General features: G+C 38.3%; 1 pseudogene; it reads right to left on the minus strand.

Moving 5' to 3' along the window:
- Positions 1-6,426: 6,426 nt before the first annotated feature.
- On the minus strand, positions 6,427-23,625 carry LOC149191662 (beta-1,6-galactosyltransferase GALT29A pseudogene; annotated as a pseudogene).
- Between the last annotated feature and the right edge of the window lie 1,761 nt (positions 23,626-25,386).

Raw genomic sequence — 25,386 nt, forward strand, 5'->3', positions numbered from 1 at the left:
AAATTGAGTATAATTGAGCTCTTCAAATACTTGAAATCTGATTTGATTGAATATAAGTATGTACACATATCTGTAATATGGTTATTGAAAAACAAATAATGTGAAAATATTTTAGCTAGCTCAATGCCATCTTCTTCCTTAAGCCTTGTCCCTGGTTGAATTACAACTACTGCAACAACTCTGCAGCTAAATTACACATACCTTTCAAATTCAATGAACTTCTCAAAATTTCATATAAAATTCCATCCGCATCTGCATCAACATCACCTGCTCCACAAGTATATACAAGGATGCTCAATTATAATATCCCTGCACAAAATAACATCATGGGCATGATGTTATTATTCTCCTAAATTAAATCATCATTAATATTTCAATTTTTTGAGAATTAGACAAGTTTCCATTCTTTAGTTTTATAATAACAAAACTTTGGGGAGCATGAAAATATATGTAGTCTTGTATATTTTGTATACAAATCCAGTACATTGATGATTGTATATAAAAACTACTAAGAGCAATCCTTACTAGATGATATTAATTATGTGAAGTCATTGTTCAAAATAATTGCTATAGTTACTTCTGGTAAGAAAACAGACCCAAAGTCTATGCATAACTGAGGTTTGAGTACAAGGGAAAAGAACATTGTAGAATAGAAAAGTTTTATATAAGTAAAAGCAAACACGCTATCGTCCACGGGGTCTTGGATAGTTAGGTGCATTGTTAAGGCACTCCTAGATGTTAAGTCATTGGTTCAATTCCCAACCCTAATCGGGTGTTATTCTTGGACATGACTATGATGTAGCCTCACCATTACCGAAAAGAGAAGCAAGTGATATGGAAAATAATAATAAAAAAGGGTTAAAGAACAATAGAGAAAGGCAGAGATCCAATCCATAAGCAAAACAATATCAAAAAAGATATCACCGCTGAGCAATTCAGTGCACCTAATACAAATGGAATCAACTATTAACAATATAATTGATTTTCATGGGATCATAGCTGAGGAAGACCTTGGAGCAAAGAGGTGGGGCATTGTGCAGATTGAGTCATAGTTTGACCGGTGGAGAAAGCTGAAAAAAATTCAATGACTCTGAACGAGGAGGTTCAAAATAATTTTCAAACAAGGTAAGTATGATGCAGAGCATCCATCACCATTTTGTAAAGCTCTGCACAATCAGTATATCACACAACGCATCCCTAAACGCCATAGTCTTGCAATGCAATAAGGCCCATTTTTTAGTATTATTTTTATAAGAGGAGGTAGGCAACAATAGTAACTAGGAGGCTCAAGAACATTGTAAATACACTCAGAGGAGCAAACACTTATTCTCAACCCAAAAGTCTCTAAGTTCTATATTATCTCCCATCCATCTTGGCCTCATCGAATACCAGACCTAGCCAATTAGCAGTTAATAGATACCCACTGGCATTATTGATTGTATAGTCACAACAACACCTTGGGATTTATCTTAAGATGTTGCAGCATGTGAGTCCTCTTCCTTACCGTTGTGAGAAACCTAACTGTTCTTATTGGACTATACTTGTAAGTATGTGTTGAACTAAATGACTATTATAGTTTTTCTTCAATATCGCTAATATAGATGGGGTCAGGTAAAGTTTTCTAAAAATGGATCTCATGGCCAGTAATTTTATTATAAAAGCATAGACTGCATCTTTGTTATACAGAATGTAAAAAAAATTACTCAGAAAATTAATGATAGGAAAAAAAGAGGAAAGCCTCGATATAGTCTCAAACCAGTGGACTCTGTTCACTTTATACATGTTGCACTATGCAAACAGTATTGTGCAATTCTAACAACAAGGATAGGAAAAACAATTATTAAAGATCTTACCAGATAGAACTAGATGCACATTGTTGAGAAGCATTGTCACTGCAAGCAAAGTTCCTAGCTTGGATACTACATGCACAACCTCCTCGCTATTCATAAAAGCCACTGGAAATTTATTTCTGGTGCCGAAAATAATGATCATACATACTATTCCTATCATTAGTGAGGTCAAGGTCATTACTACTACTGTAAACTATCCAACCTTTGGGCACCCAACTCCAAGTTCATTCGATACTCTCACACTGCAACAGAACAAACTGAATACAAAGATAGATAGTCAGACTCTCGTTTTTGGGCATGACTCAAATGATTTTATTTAGTTTAATCAGACTATCATAGGGAAAAACTAGAACCACCCAAAAAACCTAAGAAAAACATTGAATCCAAGTGCTATCATCATTTATCATCCGTTCAAATTCATATTGTAAAGACATAATGGTTGCGAGTTTCATTGAATTCTTTCGTGAAAACTATCTAGTTAGTACGATTGACAAAATAGCTCGCTATTCCAATACATCTTGTCTTTGGGAATCTGAGGCAATTACATGTACTAAACTTGATAGAGATCATAGATATTTATTATAAACAATCTTTAGTGATTGAATTCTTACAAACTTGATCTATCTACTTGAAGCTAAAATATTTAAGTAATCACAAATATTATGTATATTATATACACCAATGAAACAAAAGATCCAAGAGCTTGTGTCCAAAGCTTAAACTGTTGTTCTAGTAATTAAACTTGACACAGATTCTACATACAAATAGTAATGTCTAAAGAACACAGACACATAACTGTGATAAACTCAAGTTCCATGAACCTCTCTTCAAGGAAAAGGATCATTAATGTAAACAAGATGATGTTGATAACAACACTAGGAAGGGTTTTTTATCGATCAATTGAACTCCTGCTCTAAGAAAGGGAGACCAGGAGGGAGGATTGCGCTATGGAGCCTTACGTGCTCTCATTTGTAAAGAACCTCGGCTATGGAGGATGAGAGGGTTTGAACCGTAGAATACCCAATGGTGCTCCAACGTTCATGTCCATCACAGAAGGGGCTAGGGCAAGTCACCTCCAGCGACATGCAGCCAAGTCGGATTCTCTGAGCAATAAAAGATGGGAGAAAAGGGAAGGGGTTATCGACGCTAACAGTGCTAGATCTGCTGGTCAGTTTACCAGATCTGCTACTGTAGCCCCTGGAAGACTGGTGCAAGGAATCGGGTTGTACACTCTCACTGTGGAAGGGCAAAAAAACCCCAGATCAACCATTGACATAATCGATCTGGCACACAATAGACAGATATGCCAAGATCCATCAGATCCAGAACCTTGGACTGAGAAACGTTGTTGGAATGACGACGAATTAGGATTTGTCCGATAGACCATCCCGACCTATTGTGTATGCATCATCAAGCACTGGACGACAACTATAAAGGAGCACGCCCAAGAATACAACTTCGTCCTGAGTCCTCAGATCTCTGAGGAGGCCGTATGGCACGAGGGCAACCTGAGTGCTGAAGCTGGATCTATACAAGGCATTATATATGTGGTAAGGGTCAAATCGTATGTTATATACCCTCCCTATTTTCCCGAACTTGTTCAAGATGTTTTTGCAGGGTCAATGCACAGATCTGGATCGAGAATCCTGGCCATGGAAGGCAGTCAGTGGCTTAGACCCATCACTGAAACAACAGATCTGGAACTCAGAAGAACCAACAGCCTACACAAAAACCAGATCTGGGGACACACAACGTTCAGAGTTCCCTATGCCCTGACTCCCGGGCCACAATCACAGAAGAGTGCCGTCTGTATGGTGATGATCTAGGGATTGGGAACGGGATGATCCGGGTAGCAGATTGGGGGAAAACTCAGTCGGACTCAAGCCCTACTCAGTCAGACTTAAACCCTAGAAAGGAAGAATACATACAGTTCTTCATTAAAGCACCAGAAGGCAAACATTACTGCCTAAGGTCATGGAAGGGCAGCAACATCCAGGAGCTAAGGAATAAAATACAGAATTTACTTGGCATACCGGAACTGGGGCAAAATTTGTTCTACATGGGACGCAGCCTACAGGACAACTATACCCTCCAGGATTACAACATAACCACAGATTCGACCATCATCATCAACCTTCGTCTGCGAGGTGGATGTTCTGGAACCAGCTCAAAGAACATCAACTACAAGAACACGGGCTCCTTCAAGGATGCTATCAAGGGTAAAGGGAAAGCGCAAGCCAATCCTGCAACAACCCCTGTTCTTCCCGGGCCCTACATTGTAGAACAAAAAACTGAGAATCCTGCGCTCACCATTGCAATGCCTGAGGTAAATGTTATGTACTCAGATCTATATTCCCACTCAATTATTTGCAGATTCAATGGGTTTTGGCCTAGATCTAGCGACCTGCACCACTGGATCCACACTACCTGGACACCAGACTGTGATATTTACTTATACCCAAAAGGTTTCTTTATAGTAAGATTCCGCACAGAACAGGTCAAGGAATACATCCTTAATCAGGGGCCATGGTTCTGGGGCAGCGCAGGGCTCTTCATCACCCCATGGTTTCCAGATTTTGACACCAATACTATGGTAGTATCAAAGATGCTAGTCTGGATTAGGCTGCACAACCTTCCACTACACTTCTGGCACGACAAGGTCTTAATTGCTATAGGCAATACCCTGGGGAAATTTCTAAAAATTGATGAAGACAAAATTACAAGGGGAATATTTACATTCGCTAGAATATGTGTTGAAGTAGATCTCAACCAGGGACTACCAGATAGTATAACACTGAACTTTAATAACATCGAGTGGATATAGTCCTTGGATTATGAAAATACAACATTCCGATGCCAAGGATGCCTATAAATAGTCCACCTTCATAGTGCTTGTCCATAGGCAAAAAACATTCCCAATCGGAATAAGAAGCAACAGAAGAAGACTAAAGGATGGCAAAATACAGAGTCACTAGAAGAAGAAGAAGACACAACAGACACTACAGAAGACCAAGCAGAAAAGGAAGAACAAAAAATCCAACACAATATGCAAATGCAAGAGGAAACCCCCAGTAACCCATTGCAGCAACACGATTTCCAGACAACATAAAAGGAAATAATTGGAAACAAGAGAACTCATGGATCAGAAGGATCTGAGTCGGACAAGGACTCTCCCAAAACCACAACAAAAAATCAACTCTCCCTTGTAACTACTACCCCCAACACTGGGGGATGGCGTAAGGTGGAGAAAAAGAAAGGGAGAAAAGAATAGTTATTTAGTTTTAATTTTTGATGTTTCCTGTGAAAAACAAGAACAATTTTTCCTGCATATGCTATTTTAGCATCTACAAAATGTAATTTTATATTATGAATAAAATTACGATTTTTTCTACGAGAAAAAAAAAACACAAGGCATAATATATAATATGCTAAAATGTTTAAAAGGTGACCTTAAAGGCAATGAAGCAAAACACATGGGTGATGCACTTCTGCTTCTTTAAACAAGCACATGTTGTTCCCTTGCATGTTTCCAGAGACATTATAAAAGGATTGTTCGTTGATTTATGTTTCTCTTTGTCTCTCTGTCATGGGATTAGACAATTTTTTTGTTGTCCTCCTATTTTTGTGCTTAAGGGGATCTGTTTGAAGTCAAGTTCTAGTTTCAATTAAGGTCCCTGTATATAGCCCTTCTGTGTTTTATGACAATAGACTTTCTGCTATCTATTTTTTTGTAACATGTTCCTTTTACCGTAAGGGTATTTAATAGATGTATACTGTGTTATATTTAAAAACAAAAATAAATAAAGTTTGAAGCCTCTCTATCAGTCTGTGGCCTACTGTTGTTTTTACAAACAAAAATTCAATCTTTGCAATTTTGATATATGGTCTATTGGTTGTATGGAAGCGTGATCCAGTGCTTATATCTCTAATATAGTTTGATGCACAAGAAGCAAAGTGTCCTAAGCAATTTCAGTTCACCTATAAAAATAAAATTTTAGAACCCTCACTTTAGCCAAAATTGAGTTTTCAAGTCTAAATGATATGATAAATGCCCAACACTATAAACCAAAATTTAAACCATCTTCTAATGATATCGAACAAATTCCTATATACCAAACAGGTCAACAATTCAATAAATTTGTATTTATAGGTCTAATACATTTTGTCTAACAAAAACCAAAGCACCATGACAAATTTCGAATGAAATATGAAAATTATGACATCCTAAACCAAAAATCGAATTAAAGTCTTGATGATATGAAATAAAGCCTAATATTTTATACCAAAATTGAAATCAACTCTTAATGATATGAAACTAAGTCCTATACATGAGGCACGTCAACAATTTTGTGCATACCCTTGATAAGAAACTTTTCATGTTCTACAAACCTAAGAAAAACAATGAAGCTATAGTTGATATGAGATAATTCAATTAATGTCACATATACTACAATACCAGTAGAAAATAAAAACAAGAGAATTCATTCTCATTCTCACTCTTTAAACAAAGCAAACCAATGATAAAAAACCCTAGGGCTCACCCTTGATGAATCAAATCATAGAGAGAGAAGGAATCTCAAAAATAGATCTCCATCGGTGGAAGCTCAATGTAGACCTCGCTTAGGAAAGGTATATTGGGTGACCTATCAGCCAAATCACGATATAATCGATACTCGGCTTCATAATCATGAAGCCGTGAGCTCGCTCCTCTGATTTGTATGGTAATGGTGATTTGCCTCCGCAGACTTACTGAAGAGACTCACCTTCTCGCAAATCCCCAATGCAACCATCACGGCCTGCATTCCAGAGGAGTAATGGAACATGGGACCTTTGTGTGCCTCGCTCCATTTGGCCAGATGCTTCCCGGTGGTCTCCACAAAAATGTTGAGAGAACAATACTTCACTAATCTGCTGCAAAGGTTCTTGAATCAGGCATCAACGATGAGCACATGCCCTGAGAGAATAATACTTCACTAATCTGCTGCAAAGGTTGTCGAATCGGGCATCGGTGACGAGCAGTGGGGCATGTGGGTCAAATTGTAGTGAACAATCTATGAATTGGCTCGGATGGCAGATGTATATTATAATTGGGATGTTTTCCCCGTACAAATGGCAGAAACACCCAACTCTCCTGGCGCAGCCATGCAGAATATTGCCGTTGATGAATGACCGAGTGGTCTTCGAGCCCACTTTTTCTTCGAAACCCCTGGTGAGGGCGTTGTTGAGTCAGATTACCATCTCATGGGAATCGATTAGCGGTCCGTGGTTGTGGTTTTTCTGCAGAAGGATGTTGTTGTTACCCACCATGACGCAACTCTGGTAGGGTTGTTTGGGTCAGATCTCCATAGACTTGGTGTCGTTGTAGTGGCGATCTAATTTCGTCTCTTGCAGCTGACATCTAATAGATTTTCAGGTGCAGAGGATCGATCCCAATGAGGGCAGTAAGCGTAACACAGGGCGTAAGGGGCATAGCAAGAAGAGTGAGGGCAAAATATCTGGAACTGTAATTGTACAAATGTCATGGTTATAAGAAATAACTATGTCATTGTAGTTGGACAAATGTTAAGGTCATATGAAAATGGTAGACAAAAAACTGAGATGAATTGATTCAAAAGAAAGACCCGTCAGCTTAAATATTCTATTCGAATTCAATTTTACAACATCTTTTAATTAAATCTAAAAAGAAAAGATTATAATTACTTTTGAGATATACCTAAACCCTCTATCACATTAAAATATATAAGATATAAATAATCGCTGTAAATCCATTTTACTATATACATTAAAATAATAATTTTGTAACCATATTTAAATTTCATTAATAAGCACATGAAAACTTAATACTTACATATATATAAGATATAAATAATAGCTGTAAATCCATTTTACTATATACATTAAAATAATAATTTTGTAACCATATTTAAATTTCATTAATAAGCACATGAAAACTTAATACTTACATATGACACGATATTTAACTATTTATACTCTCCTTACTTCACCATGGTTAAATAGACTTTGCTACAATACCATGGCTCATCAATACCACATGCAATAAAACTATCTCTCATTTCATAATCAAAATACTTTATAAATATTTATTTTTAAATTAATTTTTGTATGGATAGACACTCTCTAACCCAATATGGAAGAGATGTTGTTATGTCGTGTTACGTTATGTTATGTTATCTAAACATTTTGACTCGACCAAATTACTTAAAATAAAAGTAAAATAAAATAAAATAAAATCGGTAATTATATTTATTAACCATCCTATATCTCTCTTTAACTTTGGATCTACCAAGCTCTGAGAGGGATTAATTATGTTCACTTTAAAAAAGGTTTGCACATGAAGAGATTTGATCCCTCTGGGAGCTTGGAAGATCCAGAGTTAGGATGGATCTAGGTTGGTGTATTTACAATGAAAAAGGTGAGTATTTATGAATAAGAGAATGTTTTTTATGTTTTAAAAATTGACTATATATAATATTATAGTATTTTTTTGTTGTTTAAAGTAAGTTAAGTAAATTAAGTATTTTTTTTAAATGAGATATTTAAATTTTGTAAATTCATAATTCAAATTTAAAAATTTATAAAAAGTAGTGGGGCCATCAATTTATGATAAACATCAAAACACTTCATGATATATCTCACATTGCCCAATTATTATTATTTTTATTATTATAAAATTAACTAAATTATAACTTTATTTTATATTATTTCCCGATTGGGGTGGAGGTCAAGGGTGGGCAAAACGTTGGGGGGCAAGCCCACCACCCCATTTCCACATGCAACATTTATGACGGGGGTGGCATGGCTTTCCCCCCACATGCATAAGCACGAGAGTTAACTTCATGGTGAATATGAATATGGAATTTTTTTTTTTTCAATTTGCATTATTATACGAAACCATGACAAAAACAAGTTAATTATTGTGAGGTAATTCCCTCCCCAATGCAAGTGGGATTGCATCTAGAGCCTTTATGTGTCAAGGTTATGTTGAGGGGAAATTTCCCTATTTTTCCTAAGACTCTTCCTCAGACAATTTAGGTAATGTATTAATTTGTTGCAAGTTGTTGTGTTATGAGGTTGGTGCTCTATGTATTAAGTGTTCAGAACTTTGTTTCTCTAGTGATTGAGCATCTACGGTGCGAGTGGAATTAGGGGTTCAAGGGCGTTGGTGGACCTCTACTTATAGGTGGGGTTGTGGGGCCTCTACATCTTCCTTTCACTGTAGTAGTGGTGCCTTTTGTCATCCACCACCTCTCGAACCCTAGACGTAGGGAAGTGGTTCTTCTAGTGGTATTGTTTGTGACCATTATCAATGTTCCCTTCTCATTTGAATGTTTAATAGTTGACATCAAGTTTACAAGGTGGTATGTTGTTATTGATTTTTGGTTTTGAGAAGAGTGACATGCTATAAATGATCTGAAGTCCAACCTGGATAGCCTTCTCTTGCCTCCTAGCATGAACCAATGTCTTCATTCTATTTGCAGAACCAATTTTAGCTCTCTCCTTTGCATCTTTATGGTTAATATCAACTTATGTTCCTCTACTCTTACCATTCTCGTTGTCGACCTTTATTTTCAATGACATTCTACTATGAGTTCACAACCTCAACAGTGCATGCACAACTACCAAGGAGAGTGGGGTGGTTGTGTTATGAAACCAACTCACAAAAAGATAGAAAAGAGGGACAAACGCCTTAGAATTCAGCCTCTTCGAGGGGGCAACCTCCTTTACATTACACAAATGAAAAATTCTTGGATGATACAAATGAAAAGACCTCCTTTCTATATATAGGAGTCTAAGGGGTCATAATATAATAAGAGCCGACATAAAAATAATAATGTAAGGGCACAATAATAACAATAGTGGGCTTCTATGGGGCACAATAGTAACAATACGGGCAGTACATGGGTACATCAATATAATAAGGGGGTTGTATTAATAACAATAAGGGGTTACACTAGTAGTATAGAGGCCCAACATGCCCCTCTCCTTCAAAAAGTGTTGTCCTCAACGGTTGAGTAGTTATTGATGCTTCTGTATAAAATTATTTTCCTCCCATGTGGAATCTTCAACGGGTAAGTTCTTCCACTTGATGAGATACTCTGAAATTGATCGATTTCGTAGTTGTCAGGTTCTTGTTTCTGTGACTGCTCTAGGTTCCAATATGATTTTTCCTTCCTCTTCAATTTCTGGCAATATTGTTTGAATTGGGATCTTTTGCAACTTTTGAATAAGTGGCCATACTTCTTCGTCCTTCTTCCATTCATCCCTTGCTTCGTTTATCCAATCTAGTTGGATAATAGAAATAACACAAAACAACGCTTCCACATCCTCATCCTTTCTTGAGAGTGCATCTGCAACAAAATTTTGCTTCCATTTTCTATAGATGGTGTCAAAGTCATAACCCAACATATTTGTGACACATTTTTTCTGTTCTTCTAGAGATAATAGTTGTTTTAAAAAGTATTTAAGACTATCATGATCCATTTTTACCTTGAAGTGTCTTCCCATTCGGTAAGGTTGCCATTTCTTAAGTGCATGTAGTATTGCCAACATTTCCTTCTCATAAATAGCTTGCTTGAGATGTAGCAGTAAAAATACCCAATCACCTACATCAAAACATTTTTCACTATGATGTTGATCTACCTATTGTTTCATTCGATTTTGCACCAAAGTGGCATTATCCTTTAAAAGTTGGAGAACTTGTTGTTGATGCTCGATGTGATCTTTCACTGCTTGAACCTTTTTCTTCTTGATATGTCCTTCTATCTTTAGAGTTTGAGGAGTGGTAATTTCTTCCAATTCTTTACAAGATATGGTCGGATTCATTTCTTGATGCTCGATGTGATCTTTCACTTCTTGAACATTTTTCTTCTTGATATGTCCTTCTATCTTGATAGTTTGAGGACTGGTAATTCCGACTAATGAATTACAAGATATGGTTGGATTCATTTCTTCTTTCTCGATGTGATCTTTCACTTCTTGCACCTTTTTCTTGTTGATATGTCCTTCTATCTTGAGAGTTTGAGGAGTGGTAATTCTTGCCAATGCTTTACAAGATATGGTCTGATTCATTTCTTTTTTCTCTGGGGTTGGGTCTTGGCGTATATCCTCTTCTTTTGATGTTTCTTGATCCTTTTCTTCCTCTTCATACTCTATGTAAAATAATTTCTTCTCAGAACACTTATGACCTTTAGTGCATTTGCTATCACAATTGTAACAAAGTCCTTTTTCTCTTTTTTCTTCTTCCAATTGTTGTGGTGTAATCCTTGTAGGTTGTGGAAGGCTAGGAGAAACAACACTTCCATCTTTATAGTTGTGAGGGGTAGACTTCCTTGTTGCCATAATTTTACTTTCCACTATGTAACAAAGCCCTTTTACTCTTTCGAATTGTTGTGGTGTTGCTCTAAAGAAGGTGTTGCTCTTTGTATCCTCATAATGTGCTATCATGTCCTTCGTGAAAATTGACCACGTAACAAGTTGTTTACGAGAACAAGGCCCTTTATACCATAAACATTGATCCGGTTCTAAATATGAAGATGCAATACATACCTTTTGTAACAGTGGTACACCATGTAGATCAAAATATTAATCCATCTGAAGTATCCAAAATATCGGATCCTTGCCATCAAACTTCCTCATATCACCTTTTCTTGATTTTAGGAGCTCGATCTTGAAATGACTATAACTCTATAATTTCGGTTCTTCCAGTTCTGAAATTGTGACCTGCAGTATCCCTCTACGTCCTCTTTCCAATGCCACCAGTCTGTTCAAATTTAGTTTCTCCAAGAAAGAGTTATGAACAATCTCCCAATATGACCTGATTATATACCTTTTTAGAAGATCGAACTTGTATGAAGTGCCACGTGTAACTGTGTTAACCTTAGGATTTGAAAAATATACACAGGAAACTATAATCCATTCTCTTTCTGTAACTTCTTACGAAATTGCAATCTGATGCTCAAAACAAAAGTTATATTGATTTTCCCAAGGTCACCTGTTTGGAATGTAATTCAGGAGTCTACAAAAAGACCAAATTCCTCAGATCATATCTCTGCAAATATAGTGCGAAAAGCTCTGAAATTCGGACCGGATGTTCAATGCGATTTTGTCTCAAATGGGTTTTTTTGTTCGCTTCTGAAACTTCGCAGAAAAGAGTTACAACGAAAATTCCACAATGACCTATTTGGAGCAGCGAAACCCTAGAATCCAAAGCTATGATACCAAATGTTATGAAACCAGCTCACAAAAAGATAGAAAAGAGAGACAAACGTATTAGAATTCAGCCTCTTCGAGGGGGAAACCTCCTTTACATTACACAAATGAACAATTCTTGGATGATACAAATGAAAAGACCTCATTTCTATATATAGGAGTCTAAGGGGTCATAATATAATCAGAGCCGACATAACAATAATAATGTAAGGGCACAATAATAACAATAGTGGGCTTCTATGGGGCACAATAGTAACAATATGGGCACTACATGTGTACATCAATATAATAAGGGGGTTGTACTAATAACAATAAGGGGTTACACTAGTAGTATAGGGGCCTAGCAGGTTGTGAAGGAGAGGTGGTTGTAGTTCACAAGTTAGAACCTATGCCTAAGCACAGGCACAAGCTGTCTCTAATATTTTCCACATTGTTGTTGTTGGTTTTTTTTTTTTGTTTTGTTTCTGTTTTGCTTTTGTTTTTTTTTTGCTTTTGATTTTTTGTATATATTTATATATATATATATATATATATATATATATATATATATATATATATATATATATATATATATTTTAATATGTATATATATATATATATATATATATATTTTTATATATATATACTGGGACAAATCTTAAAGACGCTTCCCATCGGGTTCTCGATCCTACTCACACTAGGGGAAGACATAAACAATATCTTAATTCAATCACTCATCTTGGTAGTTTAAAACTCTCCTTAGCAGAGTATTGAAGGAGAAGCAAGAGGAGCAATATGATATTTTTTTCAATGTTTAATGACATCAAACATGTTAAAAGGTTCCAACATTCATGCGTGGAGACTCTGGATGCCCAACTAGATATTTTCCTTTTTAGTTTCTTAGTTGATGGGTTGGCTGACTTTCAATAGTTATCTTTGTATTGGTGTGACTATTTACTCAGGTGGCAATTAATATATTTGGTTTCCCTAGTGGCAAATTGAGACTGTTTTGATGAACTTAGAAAAACATGGACATATGACAAATGTACTTTGATGTTTTTGAAATTTTGAGACAATACAAACTTAATTTAATAAAAAAATTAACTAATTAATTAATTAATTAAAAAAACAAACAATTTTTATTTTAAATTATTATTATTATTATTAATTAAAAAAATAATATATGAGTTAAATATATATACATTTAAAAAAGCAATAAAAAACCTCTGCTTCGCGTGCGCAGTAGCCCCTCGTGCAAATTGAGTACTCCCTCCATAGCCACGGCCCCGGGAGGGGGCCTTGAGGCCCCTCCTCCTTCGCCTACTCCATGAGAGATCCTTGCGTTCAGGAAGCTGATTGGCGATAGTAGTAAACGCCTAGGAAGGGAAACTCACTTCAAGTTTGTAAAGAAACTTGACAACATCCCCACAGTCGCCCTGCCTGTTGAATATTCTTGCAAATCTGATTTGAACTTAGCTGAAAGAGGGCTCATCGGTCAATTTACAGGGTTATGGCCTTCCCCCAAGGCTGTAGAGGCATGAGTACAGAAGAACTGGCGACCACTATTAAAGGAAGGCATCAGAAGTTTCCTAGTTGGTAATGGATTTTTTGTCTTTGTTTTTGATTCAGTAGAAGACAGAAATATCATCTTTAGGAATGGACCATATTTCATGGGACCTCAAGGTCTGTATCTAAACTCATGGTCACCAAATTTCGATCCAACACAAGATGTGCCGTCAGCAGTTCCAGTGTGGGTGCACCTCCCTCATCTTCCATTGCACTGCTAGAACCCAAAGTCACTAGAAACGATTGGTAATACCGTGGGAAAATACATAGAATGAGCAGAGAGAAGGGATCAATATCATGTGCAAGGATATGCGTCGATGTCGACTTGGAAATAGGGTTACTTGAAGCCATAAAGTTAACAATAGAAGACTAGTCTTATATCAAAGAGTTAGAATACGAGCAGCTACCATTCAAATGCAGAAATTGCCATGAATATGGGAATTTCGCAAGATATTGCTAAAAAAAAATTGGAGGAGGAAGATCTAGAGAAGTCGAAAGGAGAAAAATGGATCCAGGTGCAGAAAGAAGTCCAGGCCAAGGTGAGTAATAGGAATAAAGGGAAAGAGGTACCGATGGAGTATGGAAATCCCTTAACAGGAATGGTTAAAACAGAAGGAAGAGGAGAACAACCATAGACAACAGATACAATAAACCCATTCAAAACCCTCAACACTTCAATCGAAATTCCAGAAATAGAGATAGAGGAGATTGAACACCAAGTTCCTTCACTCGAAGCAGAAAATAAGAACGTAGAAGTAACCCAACTTGACTCCCCAACATGAACCTTCTCCTCTCCTACATATGCAGAAATGACAAAGAAAAAAAACCCCCGGAAACCTTTGGGTCATCGAAAGACGAGACATTCGAGAGACCCTCTAAAAGAGTTGGAAGGAAATGTCATAAGGAAGCCAGGGAAGAAAAGGTGGAGAGGCAAAAAATGCAAGGCAGCCAATCCACCATTGAAATGTTTATTGGGAGAAACGCCAGAACAATGCCCTCTAAGGGGGTATCAACTCCTTCTAGTCCCATTATATAACGAAACTAGTCTCTTGGAATTGTAGAGGCTTGGGGAACCCTTAGAAAGCTGAAGCAGTCAAAGATCTTCTAAAAATGGAAACTCCCGAGATCCTCATGCTCCAAGAGACTAAGATTGAAGGGGAAACCCTTCTTGAGATCAAAAAATTAAAATGGGGAAAAATGCAGGAAAGGCCATTAGTGCAAGAGGTTCCTATGGTGGCCTAGCAACATTGTGGTCGGAGGACAAGTATCAACTAGAAAGCTCCTTTGAGATCCAACATTGGATATTCACCGAACTTCGACACCTCTCTAGTAAGCTCTCCATCTCTCTCTTCAACCTTTATGTTCCAGTCCACCTTACATAGAAGAAAGAATGCTGGCAGACCTTGTCTGATTTCTTAGACATTTACTCCCCTCAAAATATAATAGTGGCTGGAGATCTCAACCTCGTCATTGATCCAAAAGAAAAGAGAGGTGACAATAGTGGTAGGGAGTAAATGCTTCCATTAGTAGAGGAGATAATACTTCATTGGGATCTTCATGATTTCAAACCGAAGAAAGGTCTTTACACCTGGACAAACAATAAAGCTGGGGTAGAACACATCTCTGCTCGCCTAGATCATTTCCTAGCGCATAGCTCTTTGTTTCTAGGAAAAAGACTGATCCTCCTTGAAAATTCTCCCAAAGATGGCCTCTCTTACAGTTGGAAGAGGAAGAAAATTTTGGCCCTATCCCCTTTAGATTCAACCCGCTTTGGTCAGGGAAAGATGGGTTCATGGAAATTGTTCTGGAGGCATGGTCCATAATCATGGCAGGATCTCCCAGCTTCGCGTGGGAGCAGAAACTAAAAATAACTAAGAGAGATCTGAAAAAATGGATTAAAGAACCCTCAAATTCTCCTACCAGCGAGAGAAAGGAGACAGTTAAATTTTTATCATATCTGCAAATGGATTTTGAAAGTAAGGAGATCTTTGCTTCATATTTAGAAAAAGAACAAGCTACCCAAATCAAATCATTTCGCACTTTCCGCCATGAAGAAGAGACCTGGAGGCTTAAGTCTCGTAGCCTGTGGCTTAAAGCTGGAGACCGAAATACCTCTTTCTTCCATAGGCAATATAGAGCCCGACTATCTGGAAATCATATCTCTAAAATCACTTGCTCAGATGGGTCTGTGCTTAAAGGTCAAGAACAACTAAAAAAGGTAGCAGAAGATCATTTCCAGAATCTGTATAAAGTGGATGGGAATGGGAGTGAAGAAGTCATATCGGAATTTCTCTCCCACATTCCATCTTTGGTAAGCAAGGAGGACAACACTAGTCTTGCAAAACCTTTCTCCGAGGAAAAAATCTATAAAGTAAAATGGTCCATGGAGCTAGACAAGGCACCAAGACCTGACGACTTCTCAATTCATTTTTATAGAGTCTGCTGGAAATAATAAAAACTGATCTTGTGAGGATGATTAAAGATTTTAATCAAAAAGCCAAAGTGGGAGGTAGTATTAACTCAACCTTCCTTGCATTAATACCAAAAGAAGTGAATCCGGGCACTTTTGATAGGTTTGGGCCAATCTCGCTCCGCAATGCATCATACAAAATACTGACAAAATTGTTGGAAAATAGAATCAATCCATTGCTTCGGAAACTCATTTCCGCCACCCAAGGAGGCTTTGTCAAAGGAAGACACATACTAGACAATGTAATACAGGGGCAAGAAGTCATACACTCTAGTTACCTTCGACAGGATCAAGGTATGCTCATAAAGCTTGACATGGAAAACACATTCGATTAGGTAAATCTTTCTTTCCTTTACAAAGTCCTCCTTTCCTTTGGTTTTATCTCTAACTTCGTCAATTTGATTAAAGCTTGTACTGAAAAGCCATGGATAACACCTTTAGTTAATGGCGGGCCAACAAACTATTTTCAAGCCTCGAGGGGAATAAGGCAAGGTTGCCCCCTCTCCCCTTTCTTGTACATACTGATGGCAGACTCGTTAAGTAGAAAACTGGTAGCTAAAAGGAAAGTAGGGACATCTCCAGGAGTCAGGTTGATGAAAGGACTAGAGCCTCTCAACCATGCATTATTCGCAGATTATTCTTTTCTTCTGGGTAGAGCCTCCATCAAGATAGCCAAAGCTTACTGTGGAATCCTTCAAAAATACTGTAGCATATCAGGAGATCTTATAAATAAAAGGAAAAGTGAAATATACGGGTGGAATGTGGATCAACAAGCAATTCAGAGAATAGCCTACTCCTTAGGCTTTTTGGGATATGCTTCTTGGGATAAAATCAAATATCTCGGGTTACCAATAACCCTGGGCTCTAACAAATTATTGCTATGGAAAGAGGTAATAAGAAAAATTAAGTCCAAGATTACAGCTTGGGGAGGGTAATGGCTCACCAATGCAGGCAAACTCATCTTTATAAAATCTGTTTTGTCCTCCCTGCCAAATTATCAGGCCTCCTTTCTGCTGGCTCCAAAGAAGATCACAAAACAAATCTCCAGAATGATTAGGGATTTTCTATGGAGAGGAGGAAGAGGAAATCAAAGAAAATTCCATTTAGTGAATTGGGATACAGTTAAATGTCCCATAGATGAAGGAGGCCTACAGTTAAGAGACCTAGGTCTTGCAAATCTGGCTCTTGGAGGAAAAATACTCTGGACCCTCTTCTCAAATAGCAAACACCTTGTCAGTCAGGTCATAAAAAAAATATCTAAAAGGCTCAACGCTAAGAAACATTTAGATAGATAACAACATCAAAGGGATGTCAATATGGCACCTTTGCTGCCAGGGGCTCGAGTTCTTTCAAAATCACTTGTATCGCATCCCAGGCAACGAAAAAAACACGATGTTGTGGCAAGAGAACATAATGGGACAATCGCCTCTTAGCAAAAATGAAGAAATCAAAGAAATCAAGAACTTCCTCATGCAACAAGGAATCCTCACCTTGGTAGATATTTCGACTTGGGATGACTCCGGAAAATGGAGAAATTGGGAAATTCCACGAGTTCCTGAACAGCTGCGCAGTCAAAAGACTCTCCTAGAAGAAGCGCTAACGGGCCTGACACCAGTTCACATGTGTTCGATGGATAAATGGGGATGGGGAAAGACTGGAATTTACAAGGTAAGGCATGGATTTGCCTCCCTCCAAGCACAAGAAGCCTCGAGCCACACTGCATCGATGTGGAAATAGATTTTGGATCCTCTTGGGATTCCCAAAATAAACTTCTTCACCTGGGTATTAATGCATGGGAAAGTGCTAACTGACGACAATCTGAATAAAAGAGGCATTCATGGGCCACATTGGTGTTCTCTCTGCTACAAAGCTCAGGAAACCATGAAGCATGTGTTCGTGGATTGCACTTTTGCTCAAGAAGTCTGGAAATGCATCCTCCAAGGCCTCAATGTCTCTGCCCCATCGCAAGTCAAAATAGCTAACCTTTTTAGCACCTGGAGAATACGATATCGTCACAGGACCCAAAGAAAGACAACTTGGAACAAAATCTGGAAAGCAATTCCTAAATACGCCTGTTGGAAAATATGGCTCACCAGAAATGATAAGATCTTCAACAACATTTTGAATTCCCCATTGAAGGTGGCAGTAAAAGCAAAAGCACTACTCCTTGAGACTGTGGCCAATCATCCCCTTAAAAATGATAACATGCTTCTCCCTGAAGAAAAGAAATGGATGGGAACATATATTTTTTGAGACAAGATAAAGAATACCACTTGCCCCAGTAAAACTCTTGTATGGAGATTATGAAAAACAGACTCAGATTTTCAAGATTGGTGGAGGAAACAGGGTAAAACAACAATCTTTTTTTATGGTGCCTCCAAAGGCAATCCAAGGATAGCAGGATTAGGCAGAGTGTTCTACTCCTCATAGGGAATTCGAGAAGATAGCTTCAGCTGGGGCCTTGGACAGAGAACCAACAATGAGGCAGAAATCCTTGGGCTGCTAAAATCCTATCAAATAGCACGTGAAAAAGGCAATAAGGAAATAGAAGTATTTGGGGACTCAAGAATTTTGATAAAGATATTAAACTCGGAGGACCACTTCAACAATCTGGCGCTCAACAAGACACTTCAAACGTTGAGATACGTGCTCCAAGATTTCTCCTCCTACATTCTTTTCCATATTTTACGTGGCTCAAATAAGGAAGCAGACACAAAAGCAAACCAGGCATGCCTCTGCCACAAGGAGCTTTCAGCAAGGATGATGAAGAAATTACATGGATCCTGATCTCGTAATCTAGAGTAAATCTACACCTATGTAAGGAAAGGATAGCTGCAACTAAAAGTATTTCTGAGTATTGTAATGATGGTTGTTTTTGGCCTCGGCCCAACGGAGTTTAAATAATTAATATAACCGTATATATATATATATATATATATATATATATATATATATATATATATATATATATATATATATATATATATATATATATATATATATATATATACATTTAAAAAAGCATGTAACGATATTCTTAATCATGGAGATTCACCTCAACTTTATCATGAAATTTTGTAACTTTTAAATTTTTTTGTTACAAATATATATATATTTAAAAGAACATGTAACGATATTCTTAATCATGGAGATTCACGTCAACTTTATCACGAAATTTTGTAACTTTTAAATATTTTTTGTTACAATACCATGGTTTAACGATACCACATGTTGATATGACATTTATTTAATTAATTAATCTGAGATAATTTAATTAAAATATAATAACTAACATGGAGATAAATCTAAACTCTTGATCTATGCATACTACTATGAATATTCTAGCATATTCTATGGATGCTAAATCTGTACCATCCACATAATAGTTAATAATAATTAAAATAAAGTTATGAAAAAGTCTATTATAAAATAGTCACACCTATCAACGCAATTAATGACAAAATACATTAAAAAACTACAATTTTGTAACTTTGATTGTTCCAATTAAATAAGTGATGCATGGCAACATAGTCACTGCTACACAAATTTATAAAAAAATATTACTTAATTATTAGCGTGAACCAATTGAATACAAAAACATTCAATAGTTTATCTGTCGGTATTGGAAGCCAAGCCAAGGACAATTCAAGTATTGGATGAGTGGCTATTAAAGGTGGAGCATACGCGGAGGGGAGTGCAAGAAGGAGAAAACTTGAATATTAGGAATATTAGAGACAAGACGTGAAACAAGTACGTGCTAAAAGTTTAGGAGACATCCCAGATTACGATGATGTAGGTGTCAATGAACCAAACCTTGAATTTAAAGAGGAAAATTGGACTACACTTGACAGTCCTGATCCTGAACGCAAGAGAAAAGGGAAAAAATGAAGTAGAGGAGACATTTAGTGGCATATTTAGTAGTAATAGTAATAGTAGAGAGAAGGTTAAAGACGTTTCCTACAAAGAGGCCCATGAAAGAGAGTAAGTGGTGTCTATGTTCTGTTATTTAGTGTAGAGCACGAGGGTTTCACTCAATGAACCTCTGACCTATCACATGAGTTCGTGGGAAAGAAGAGGGCTGGAATTAGGTAAAGCGCACCAAAATCTCTCACAAGAAGACTACGAATGCAAATGCTAAAGCTCCACAAATGGGTCCTGCTCAGAAACCAACCATGGAAGGCCAAGGGAACAAATTCGAGCTTCTAGGATCTGAAATCATGATCTCCCAAGAGGTAGAGATCCCAAAGGAAATTTCTCCATCCAAAGCTTCCCCCTCCATCAAAAGTGGAAGTGCAGCAGAGAGATCCAAAGGCAAGATCTCAGAAGAGGAGGAGGAAACCCAAGAATCTGAGGAATCAGAAGAAGAAGGAGAAATAGGAGACTCTCAATCCTCTCCCAGAAGATCCACAAGAGGACGCAAGTCTGCAAGGGAAAAAAGAGAACAAGAAACCTACAAGGACAAGCTTCAGGGAAACCAACCAACTCTAGAGAAGCTATTGGCAAAAACCCCGAAGACGACGAGGAACCAATCCCAGGGCTCCAAGGGTGCCCTGCACAACAAAAATAAATGATGAAGATAGTCTCCCAGAATTATAGGGGTATGGGCTCTAGAGCCAAGGAAGAAGCAATGAAAAGTTTAATAAGATTGGAAACCCCAGACATCCTCCTCATCCAGGAGACCAAAATGGAGGATGCAGCTTTCCTCCAAGCAAGTAAAAATTTTTGGAATAAAAGAGGAGCGCAAGCAATTTCTGCCCGTGGAGCTTCGGGAGGGCTTGGGTTGCTCTGGAATCCAAATAAGTTCTCATTAATCTCTGAGACTCTGAATACCCATTGGATTTTCTTAAAAATGCAGCATTTAGAAACTAAGGAGTTCATTTGTCTATTCAATGTGTATGCTCCTAACAATGCAGGTGAAAAAAAAATTGCTGGGATTCCATAAAAAGTCTGGTAGATCTAGGGAACCTGGAAAATATCATCATAGCCAGTGATCTCAATCTCACCCTCCTCTCATCAGAAAAAAGAGGAGGCAGCATTGTAAGGGATCCGACAAGAGAATGGGTGGAGGATCTCATGCAGGACTGGGACCTGCTAGACATCAAGCCTGTTTCTGGTAAGTTTACTTGGTCAAATAAGAGAGTTGGTCTTGGGCATATAGCGGAAAGACTTGATAGATTTTTTGTTAAAGCTACTTCTTGCTTCTTGGGCTAGAGGCTAGAATGCAAATCCTTCATAGCAGTATATCGGATCAAGCCCATTAGTCTTGAGCTGCTGGCTCCTAAGGACCTGGGGCCTATCCCTTTCAAATTTAGTTCACTATGGACTAAAGAGGAAGACTTCATGCAAAAGGTCAGAGATTGTTGGAAAGACCCAGTCAAGGGTTCCCCTTTTTTTGTTTGGGAGGAAAAACTTAGAAGAGTAAAAGCAATGCTAAAAAACTGGGTCAAGACCTTGCCCAACCCTGCTACTGAAAGGAAAAAAATTCAAAACGCCCTAGAAACGCAACATATCCATCTAGAAGCAGCCGAAATCACCAAAGAAGAGCTGGACAAGGAGTCGCAGCTATAGCAGAAATTTCATAAAGCTTGTTTGGCTGAAGAAGAATTCTGGAGGCTCAAATCCAGGAGTCTATGGCTCAAAGCAGGTGATAGAAACTCCTCTTTTTTCATAAGCAAGCTCAATCCAGGAAATGCTGTAACTCCATCTCAGAAATCAAAGAAGAAAACTGCACTTTAAAGGATTTTGCCAACATAAAAAATGTAGCTTTCGAACATTTCAAGAAGATGTATAGTGAAGACATGGAGGCTGGACAAAGCTCTATTCTCCTGGACGTTGTTCCATGCCTTATCACTTCTAGAATGAACTAGCTGCTTGAAAGCAAAATCAACAAAAATGAAGTCAGGGACGCCCTTTTTGCAATGGATCCCGACAAAGCCCTGGGACCAGACGATTCAAAAGTCCCAAGATTGTCAGAAAATTGGAGGTTGCACAAATTCAGCTTTTCTCACCCTCATCCCCAAGGAAAAAGGAACAAGCTCATTCAGTAGATTCCACCCAATTTCCTTATGTAACATTGGATACAAAGTGATAACCAAGGTGATAGCGAACAGGTTGAGAAATATCCTCCCCAAAATCATCCCGGAGAATCAAGGAGGATTCATTCATGGCAGACAACTTGTGGATAACTTCATCCTGGTTCAAGAGGTGATCCATTCTAGTCTTCACCGAAAAGAAAAAGGTATGGTCATTAAACTAGACCTAGCAAATGCATTTGATCGAGTAAGGCATAGCTTTTTGATAGATGTTTTGCATAAGTTGGGTTTTGGCCAAAATATTATCAACTGGATCCAAGCTTCTATCTCGGAGCCCTGGATTTCTCCCTTGGTAAATGGTAGGGCTGCTGATTTCTTCAAAGCCTCTAGAGGATTGAGGCAGGGGTGTCCCCTCTCACCCCTCCTCTTTGTGTTGCAGGCTTCTGTCCTCAGCTTTTATTTAGATAAGAAACAACAAGATCAAGAAATAGCTGGCCTGAGCATAGCAAGAGGGGTAAAAAACATCAACCACGCCCTTTTCGCTGACGATACCTTGCTGCTGGGGGCTGCAACTCCACTTTCAGCAGCCATATTTAAAGAAGTGCTGGAAGATTACTGTGAAGTCTCGGGCATCGAATTAAATAAGGGCAAATGTCACATCTTCTACTAGAATACCTCTTTCTCATCCGCAAACTCCATTGCCAGATGTCTAGGTTTTGAAGCCTCTTCAAATTGGACCTCTTTCAAATACCTTGGCCTTCCCATCTTCCACAAGAGGGCCTTGAGAAAAGACTGGAACCCTCAGATAGAGAAATTCAAATAAAAAATGCAGGCCTGGGGATCCTCTTGGCTCAACATTGGTGGCAAAGCAGTACTCAGTAGCCTGCCTTTATTACAATTCTCTGTTCTCTTAGCACCTGGGGGAATCCTCAAGAAGATGGAGGAGCTAATCAAAAATTTTTTCTGGAAAGGAGGCAAACAAAATGAAAAGAAGATCCCTCTAGTCAACTGGGGAATTGTCACCAAACCGCTTCAGGAGGGAGGGCCGAATTTCAAAGATCTCTGTGCTCAAAACTTAGCCATGGGAGCAAAGTTGATTTGGAAAATCATAGCTCCTAAACCAAGTTGGGTGCATTTAGCATTGTGGAAAAAATACTTCAGAGGACAGAGACTCCGATGCTTGGATCAACCCAAATCCCACCTCAGAACGCCATTCAACATGCTCTGCAACAAAGCTGCCCCTCTGATAACTGCTCACTCCTTCTGGATACCTGGGAATGGAAAATCTATCAACCTGTGGGACGACAGCATAATGAACAGGCCCCCGCTGGCAGAATCGATCTCCATGACTGAGCTGAAGAATTGGATGAAGGACGCCAACATTAAAATGCTGTGGGATCTTTCGAATTGGAACAGTGACTGCTGGGCTGGATGGAAGCAGCTCCCGGTTCCACCCGCACTGCAAATCGACTTCGCTGCGTTCCTTAACAATATGCATGGTCTGGCTCCTTCCCACGCTCGGAGGAATGATGTGCGAGGCTGGGGTCCGCATCGGGATGGTTTCAAGGTCACTCTGGGCTACGTCAAATGCGTGGAAAGACCTCATGTCCCTCCTAATCTGACACCTTGGTTTGGCATTTGGAAATTTCCCTCTATCCCAAAAATCGACCATTTCTGCTAGCTGATCTCTCATCAAGAAATCCTTACAGATGACAGGTTATAGAAAAGGGGCTTCTTCGGCCCTTCAAGATGCACGTTATGCAAAGAAAGCTCAAAATCCGCCCTTCATCTCATGCTAGAGTGCAAATTCGCAGGCCTTATCTGGCAAGAGCTTCTTGGAACTTGGAATTTTAAGTTCGCCTTCCCCTGTTCCGTCTCGGACCTGTTTGCTGGATGGCTGGCCAGATACCCAGGCCCAAATCCAATTTTTTTTTTTTATCATAGCAGCTTGGACTGCTCTTCCTAAATTCATCAGCTAGAAAATTTGGTTAGAGAGGAATACAAGGATATTCAGAAATAAAGAACAAGATTTCAAACTTGTTGGAAATACAGTGAAATGTCAGTTAATTGATTGGCTGAGAGACAAAAGGGATGATACAAATCTTTGTCAGCAAGATATTGAGTTTGGTGCTGCACTCAATCTCCAATTCCAAAAATCGACCACCATTCCTATCTTTCTCAAAGATTGGCAAATTAGAAAAAATGAAGAAGAATTTCAGTCCTGGATTACTAAGCAAACACTTCCTTCTCTCTTCTTTGACAGGGCAGCCAAGGAAACCCAGGAATTGCTGGTGCAAGAGGGCTCATAATAAACTCAGAAGAAACTTCTATACACAAATATGCTGGGGGACTGGGTCACTCCTCAAGCATGCAAGTTGAAGCGATGGCCCTTCTCCAAGGGATCAAACTTCTCAAAGAGTTGGGACACAAAGAGGCAAATGTCTTTGGTGATTCGCAGGTCATCATCAAAGCAATGGCGACCAATACTAATCCAGCAGATCTGCGTCTTGCTAGGACGATTACAAGGATCAAAGACATGACAAAGGCCCTGAATTTGAAATTCTTCCATGTACTGAGAGCAAACAACAAAGAGGCAGACATAGAGGCAAACAAGGCAGTCCAGCTATCTGCTAGGACTATTCTCAGAGACAAAGAAACCTCATGGGATCCAATCCCCTAATCTTCCATGTTTTACTGCATTTTATTGAAACAATTTGTATGCGTTCATAAGCTCGGGAAAGCAGTAGTAATAGATCACATTATAAAATGTAAAAAGAGGCGACTCATAAGTGTATGTGCTATGTCCCTCTTGTTGGAGAGGCGCTCAGAAACCAACTTCACTATCTGTAACCTGAATTGTGGCTTTTTGCCAAAAATCTAATGAAATCCCATAACCGTTTCTGTAAAAAAATAAAAATAATGAGGATTAAAATAGGGTATCAAAAATATTTCAAAATGCATTTACAATACAATAAACACACACAAGTCACATTTCTTCACAATTCCAAATTTTATACACACAGACAGAGTCTCTCGACATTCAATTCGATATTGCAGAACTTCATATACACGCTGAGAATATAGATTTGAACACACATCCATAACAAACAATTACATGTAATTGAATCCGACTAACTCCCATTTTTTTATTCACTCCATCACAAATTACATTATAAAAAGCCCAATCAATCAACATTATCTAGATCCCAAGAAATAGGATATATGAACTAGCTAGCAAATCCTCATTTCTACTTTTATA

This window comes from Pinus tabuliformis, chromosome 2_2 (assembly GCF_031772625.1).
Source record: "Pinus tabuliformis cultivar Carrire ecotype Pingquan chromosome 2_2, CPIR1, whole genome shotgun sequence".
NCBI classification, from domain to species: Eukaryota; Viridiplantae; Streptophyta; class Pinopsida; order Pinales; family Pinaceae; genus Pinus; species Pinus tabuliformis.